Genomic DNA, 8,392 nt, shown 5'->3' on the forward strand with positions numbered 1-8,392 from the left:
AGTGGTTTCATTGACTATATGGTAGGTACAGGGTATGTGGGCACTAAGCTGTACAATTTGTTCCACATTTGGAGGTCTTTTAAATAGATCATTGAGTGCTGCAGATATTATCAGAAGAACTCATCCTTAGTTCACACATTCCTTCTTTATCTCCTTTCCTAGTTCCTTTCCCCAGGGGATCATATCCTGCAAGCATTAATCAGAGGTTGTTCAAGACCTTTTTTCCTAAGGTTGCTATATAATTCTTGACTCATCCTTTGCACTGATTCTGTTTATGGTTATTTCTTGTTCCCCACAAGATGGGACTTGCAACCAATCATCGATTTTTCCTGTCTGAAGTAATTTCTAGATGGATGACAAAGTTTAACATGTCTGATGCTTATCACGTTCCCATATAGCCAGCACCTTATCAGTTTCTTGGATTCATTAACGGGAATTGAGTCTTTCGATTTTGAGTTCTTTTGTTTAGTCTTTCCTCAGCCCCTTATTTATTGGTTGGTCAAAACAAAGCTTTTCACAGGCTCCTAGAAGCTTTGGTAACACCATTACATGGACAACTGGCTTCTGGCTCTATTATGGGCAGTATTCTCCTGCTGTACACGTTGGTTGTTTGGTGAAGGTAGAAAAGTCTGTACTGACCTTTCAAACTCTACTTCAGTTGGAGCCAACTATATCCAGGTTGTTTTTGGTCCATGGAGCTAGCAGTTCAAAAGATGAGGGCAATTTCATCTTTGATCCCCTTTCCTATTCTTTATTTCACACTTGCATTCCTGCTGTGATCTGGATCACCACCTGTATCAAATCTGTGTGATGTTATGAAATGTGCATGGCTTTCTTCTCAGTTCCCATTCCTGGCTCCTGATCAACTAAAATATTTCCATATTCAGAGGCCTTTCCTCGATTACCCTTACGTGATGTATTCATCAAATGATCAATTTGGAAAATTCTTTATTAGTCCATGATAATCGTATTTTCCATGTTTCCTCTTTGGTCACTTGGATGAGATCATGCAGGCTGGCATGTGGGCCACTCCACACATCTTCATAGCACATTATCGTATTACTGTTTTTTCCTCAACCAGATCTTGTCTACCTTATGTTGCTGTCTTACGTGGAGAAGTTCAGTTATGAGTGGGTAAGTTATCTTTAAATCTTTTTCTCGTTCATGATACTCGTTATTTGTTTTGGCTAGATCCCATTCAGTGGCGAATTTGCCTGTCCAGATATTCTTATTCTGAAATATGCACTGTATGGCCTTTTAAAGGTCTATAACACACACTTCTGAAATGAGCTGTTCTGCAAAATTGCTCATAGCTTCTTCATCATGGTGTTTTGCGTCATGAATATTCATCTTGGGTTGTAAACTCACGACCAGACACAAGTAAAGCAGAAGAGGATTGCTGCTTATCGTTACCTATCCTTAGATTGACGAAATGAGATTCAGTGTGATATATAAAATAGGATTTGTAGTCATTCATTCCACTGTTTTTGTGGCAACATTCTTCTAGACTCTCCAATGTGCCCCACTCTTCTAGTCTTTACCATGTACAAGTTCATAGCTGCTGAGGTGGTGGACCATGGAGGTTTCCATCTGAGTGTGTTCTATTCCACTCACTTGAGAGTAGGGTGGTATATTTTCTCATTATGAACTGGAGATAACTCACCAGTAATGGCAGTTCACCTCTCTGGTTGGGATCTCTCAGCCTACAACTGCTTTGATGTAAGTTTCAGAATTTGATATCAGAGCTGGACCAACCAAAATAAGTCCTCTCAATAAGGTGAATGGTAGAGGATCTCCTGATATGTGGGCCTGGCATAGCCAGGTGGGTTAAGGCGATCGATTCGTAATCTGAGGGTCGCGGGTTCGAATACCCGTCGCACTAAACATGTTCGCCCTTTCAGCCGTGGAGGCGTTATAATGTTACGGTCAATCCCACTATTCGTTGGTAAATGAATAGCCCAAGAGTTGGCGGTAGGTGGTGATGACTAGCTACCTTCCCCCCTAGTCTTGTACTACTAAATTAGGGACGGCTAGCGCAGATAGCTCTCGTGTAGCTTTGCGCGAAATTCAAAAACAAACAATCTCACTATGGGTCAGAGGAACGATTTTCAGTCCTACTGGCTTTGGATAAAGTTGAGGACCACTGGCTTTTCGGGGATTGGATGATTTAATATCAATCCCAATTGTTCTGAGGATTGAGTTTATCTTCTGATTGCAATCTGGCACATCATCATTGTTTTACATTAGGGACGCGTCTGGATTCAACTAGGGGAGGACCTCATCCTTTTGTATTGTATGTATATTAAAATATATCTGTGTTAAGAAAGAAAACTATCGAAATTCAGTTAACTTTTCAAATTTTCGGCTATTTGAATTATGTAATACGTGACATAATGAATTGGAGACTTATCCAGGATAAATTACAATATCTAACACATTGTATCAATTATCCTGTTTTTTATACCTTTAATGTCCGGTTTCGAATAAATATAAACTTGATGTATTTGGCTGAAAGGGATTTTGTTAATGTTAGTAATTCGTCAAAACGTTTATTTTGGCGTACTGCTACATTTAACCACATAAATTATTCAAAGTATTTCTTGCGTTTCTGATTGTGCTGAATGTCATGCCCATATTTTCAATTTGTTGTTAAACATAATAATTTCCTGAATGTGATTTAACAAGGGAAGGGATTTCCATGATTTTACTTTTGTCATCTCTGGATCTTCATATTTAATTATCATCCCCATCAGAATGAATTCATCTCCTCCTGATGAAAATCGAACAAAAAAACGCAACATATAAAAATTATGTATTAACAAAGACTATACACCATTTTCTAAACATTCGACGTTTGTGTGCAGATTGATGTTGTTGTTTGAATTAAGCACAAAGCTACATAATGGGCTATCTGTGCTCTACCCATCACGGGTATCGAAACCCGGTTTTTAGCATCGTGGGTCCGCAGACATGCCGCTGAGCCACTGGGAGGCGTGCAGATTGACCTCTAACGGTTGTCAAAATAAAAACATTATGGTGTTTCATCTCACTGGAGCCCAAATACAAAGCTCGGTTGTATAAGACGACCAGTTCCAAGCTAGTATAGCTGTAAGTCTACGGACTTAAAACGCTAAAATCAGTGGTTCGATTCCTCTCGGTAGGTTCAGCAGATAACCTGATGTGGCTTTGCTATAAGAAAACACACACACACTCACACGACGACCATTCAACAGTAGTGATGAATTCTTGGTAGATACGTGAATTAACAAATTAAATTCAGCAACACTATCAACTGCAGTTCTCAAACCATTACAACATTATTAACTGCAGTTCCAAAACCATTACAACACTATTAACTGCAGTTCCCAAACCATTACAACACTATTAACTGCAGTTCCCAAACCATTACAACTCTATTAACTGCTGTTCCCAAACCATTACAACGCTATTAACTGCAAATCCCAAATCATTACAACGCTATTAACTGCAGTTCCCAAACCATTACAAGACTATTAACTGCAGTTCCCAAACCATTACTTTTGTTTTATCACTTAAAGTGTATGCTAAGTCTGCAGAAAAAAATGAAGAAAAGACATCAAATCTCGATAATGTCTTATCTACCCGATAGCCAAAACCCATATGTTTTATCAGGCGAGTTACACACCTAATTACCATCAAAGAGCAGAGAGGCAAAAATGCAAAGTCTGACGAGGCTAGCAACAGAGATGAAAGTGAAGACTTAGGTACGCTTATAGTGTATACCAACATAACACCAGAGAGCTCAAGGCTCTCAGAAGGACAGATATTGCTGATCGGGGGCTATGTAGAGTAGGCACAGTTTAAAAAGTGAGAGACTAAACCCAACAGAGGTTCAATAGGTTGATCGATTTGTTCAGAAATTCGTGACATGAGATCCATACAAAGGATGGACTTAGAACTGACCATGTTTTTATCAATAGGATTACTGCAAAATCAGCCAAAAACTAATGATAAGTGAGCGTGAGAAGTATGTCCCATGTAAAGTTTTCACACAGTGTGAAGCAGGCTATAGAGAAAGCTGAGGAGAACAATACTCAAGTGTGAACAAATCGGTAAAACTACATGTCATTGTAAATATAATGAGAACAGCCTATATGATTAAATAAAAATAAGAACAAAGCCTATCATTTAGAATGCATCCTAAAATTGTGTAGCTTCATAAGCTTATATGGATTAGAAACTGGAGAAATGCTGCATTACGACCACGCGTGTCAGAATATGATGGTATTCGTAGCAAACAGGATGGGTGGACAACTTGTTAAAAACGTAACTTAATCGAGAAACATTTTCAGTGTCATGATTGATGAAAGTATATTTGCCTTCAACACACCCATGTGGACTCATTGACTACGTGAGTATTTCGTTAGAAGATGTGGATGCAACTTTTTTTAACATTGTGTAACTAAAGTCAAGCACAAGTTTGGCATCGTAGATGGATTTCTTTCTACCCTCAATCAGTAAGGTGTCACTGAAGACATGCTTCGAGAGCATCTATTATTTTTTGCAACGATGGATCATCACGTATACTTTGGAAGTACAAAAGGAGAGCATCAATCCTGTGAGAAAAGATTAATAGTGGTCACTGAAGCAAGTCATTTTCAGCTATTAATAGAGTCAATGTTTTTTGTTGTTGTTCTTTTTCACAGAGGAACAAGAATCAGAAACAGCTCGAAGCTGTAGATTCTAAGTTCTGACTAAAAATACATAAAGCTGGTCCCATTTTTAACATTTGTTGGTTGTCATCTTTCTGCACATCGCTGACTGCTTTCCAGGAAAGGTCCTCTGCCTTTGTTACGTATTTTAGAAACGGTTCAAGAGAAAGTGCACATACGTCATAAAAAAAAAGCAAAATATGTGTGTCTTCTGAGGAAGATGGCGAATTGGTTGTCTGTTATAGTAGTTGTCACTATGAAAGATGCACTGGAGAAATTAAAAGTCCTGTTTTTGTTTCTTAACAACTGGAACTCCACTGCCGTAACTGCCAAGACTGAGGTCAAGCTTGCAGTTAAGGACAGAGATAGAACAAGTATCAGCACTATGAAGAATGAACTCTTAAGTGGTACATTTAAAGATATTTTAATTATGGAGTCATCTGACGCTCAACAAACACAATACAAAAATTCCTGCATTCAGTGTTTGCAAGCGTTAGTAACTAACATAGAATGAAAAATTTGATGATAAAGTGATTCTGGAAGAGTCAGCTGTTTTCAATCTCCCTTCATGTCCTGTAGAATCGGGTTCAAGAGTTTTATTTGAGGACGACAAAGTTATTAATCTGAGTAAACCTGCGAAAATAAACATTTTAAGACCTGTAACTATAAATGAATTTATAGAGTAGAAAGCTATTCAGCGTAACATAAAGAAACAAGTCAACACTGTTGGTGTAATTCTGGTGCTCACTACTGAATATTAAGGTGGGTTTAGTAAGAGAAGCTGAGCGCACCTAGATCCACTCGGTAGTATAGGGTTTATTTCAGTCCATGGCCCAAACTTGAAGTGTTTCAACCTAAGGAATATGCCATGTTATAGATTAAAAAGGGACACCATGCCTATAGAATAAAAAGGAAATCAAAATATATCGCCCACCAAACAAAACTGCCTTTTTTAATGATCCAGCTTCATTTTTTGTAAAATTTATAAGTTTAAAATATTAAAATAATGAGTTTTGCATTTGCTCTTAAATAGTTTTAAGATTTATTTTCATTTGTTTTTATCATTGTGGGTAGTTAGTAAATTATGCTGTGCGGTGGTCTACAATTTCACGTTCTTTGTAGCAGTTTATCTTCAGTGGTAAGTCCGTCCCTGGACTCGTAAAGCTAAAATTTGTGTTTAAATTGCATACTTTTGTACTTAACAAGAAACAAACAATCATATTTGTTTAGTGTTTGTGTCAGCTGTTGATATATGTAACTGTTTATTGTACGATGTTTCTTTTATTGTTGCTTTAGTTCTTTACATTAAGTCCGCTTAACAGAGCAAATACTTGTAATTTATATTTGGCCCGGCATGGCCAAGCATGTTCGCATCCCCGTCGCGCCGAACATGCTCGCCATTTCAGCCGTGGGGGCGTTATAATGTGCGATCAATCCCATAAATCGTTGGTAAAAGAGTAGCCCAAGAGTTGGCGGTGGGTGGTGATGACTAGCTGCCTTTCCTCTAGTGTTACACTGCTAAATTAGGGACGGTTAATGCAAGTAGCCGTTGTATAGCTTTGCGCGAAATTAAAACAAACAAACTATTGATATTGCTATTTTTCAGTCTTTTTTATTAGTACTTAAACAAAAAATACTTAGCTTTATAACTTTCGAGCTGGAAGATTTTCTTAAACGAATATAACTTTGCAGACACAGTGTTAGTTACAGCCTGGTTTTCCTATTCTTCCTTCTAAGAGACTCTTTAATTCACTCATAACTAACGTTTTCATCTTTTCATATCAGTAAATCCGCCTCTCCTCCAGAGTCTCCCCCTCTTCATGTAAATTATCCTCCCAACCCACTATCCCTCATCATTGAAGTACACTGGACCCAGCCCACTATCCCTTATCATTGAAGTAAACTGGACCCAACCCACTGTCCCTTATCACTGAAGTAAACTGGACATTTTACAAGCACGTTATTTCTAACGCAAAAAATATTTCAATTTCTTTGAAAAATGTGACTTACAAAAAATACCAGTAATTTATTTTTATTTTATAGACATAGTTGAAAATCATGTAAAAGATATTTTTCCATGCAATTTGTTTCTTCCACAGGATAAAAAAAAGAAATTACAGTGTAATGGAGTGGTGCTACAATATACAATTCTGTGAAGCAAAAGGAAAAACGTGGCAGTTAATGTAAGACCACTAGGCAGGATAAGTCAAAGAAAAACATTCGTTACATCATCAACTAGTGCATTACATCATCGACATAAATTGGAAATGGATGATCATTACGAGACTATTTCCTTGGCTTCAGTTTTTTCCTGCTTCTATCACTATCCAATGTTATATTATTCTTCGTGACAAATAATAACTTAAACAGTACTTACGCAATGAAAATTCATATTTATTTAGCTGTTATTAAACGTTCTTAAATTTGTACTAATTATTATTCTTAGAAAACTTTAATTAATTTTGCAGGCACTAGACTCTCCATTATATCGACTAGACATTGAATAGTTAAAATGAATAAACAGGGTTGCTTTATCCATTTTAGGAATATTCTTGAGAGCTTATCATTCTATAGATTCTTCATAACACTGGAATTTGAGGGAGCTTAAACAAAATAAATCGAAAACAAAACACAAAAACTGAAATATTTCAGTTACTGTGGTAAGATGTTTGTATAAACAAACAAACCAAGGTAAGGGAGCGGAAAAATATGTATTTGTAGCGCTTTTTGATACGTAATTATGCACATTTGTATAATTGTAAAATGTTTTAGCTATTGCTATTATCAAGTAACCAATATTTGGACATGGTGCTTGATGTTTATCTATTCTCACATGAGATATGAACAAATTATGTACAGATGAGGGGCCAAGTTAGACACCAGACACTTTTACTCATTTCCTAACCTTCCAGATGAAATTCAGACGTGTGACAACACTAGTCATAAGTCGACTTATGTTAGTAATGCACTATGAATTGGTCAAGATCTGAAATATATTCTGAACCATTTATAAATGGGTCATGGCTCGATCCTGCACCAACACGTTATTTAATATCTGTATAAATATTTTCACACAGTACGATTAATATGTGATTCATGTGAATACAATAGCTGCTTTTAGACTTTTAATATCGTAACGATTTAAATGTGTTATAAGTGACAGTCAATCCCACTATTCGTTGGTAAAAGAGTAGCCCAAGAGTTGGCGGTGGGTGGTGATGACTACCTGCCTTCCCTCTAGTCTTACACTGCTAAATTAGGGATGGCTAGCGCAGATAACCCTTGAGTAGCTTTGCGGGAAATTCAAAACAAACAAAAACAAACCGCTTTTAATTAATTATAAATAAAGAAAATAATATAAAAATAAAATACAGAATTAGCCATTCCTCGACTTGCTCTTGCGAATTATTTATTTATTTTTTCTGAAAAACAAAAAAATCACCAAAGAGTTCAAATGTAATTTCTATGTGGTGGCTATGCGACTAAAACATATTATCGTTTTTGTTGTTTTTGAATTAAGCACAAAGCTACACAATGGGCTATCTGTGCTCTGCCCACCACGGGTATCGAAACTCGGATTTTAGTTGTAAGTCCGCAGACATGCCGCTCAGCCACTGAAGGGGGGCACATATTACCGTCAAAGAACTGTAAACTTAATGGAATTCGTTGACTTTAATTGCACAATCTTATGTGCATCTTTC

Source organism: Tachypleus tridentatus, chromosome 9 (assembly GCF_004210375.1).
Source record: "Tachypleus tridentatus isolate NWPU-2018 chromosome 9, ASM421037v1, whole genome shotgun sequence".
Lineage (NCBI taxonomy): Eukaryota > Metazoa > Arthropoda > Merostomata > Xiphosura > Limulidae > Tachypleus > Tachypleus tridentatus.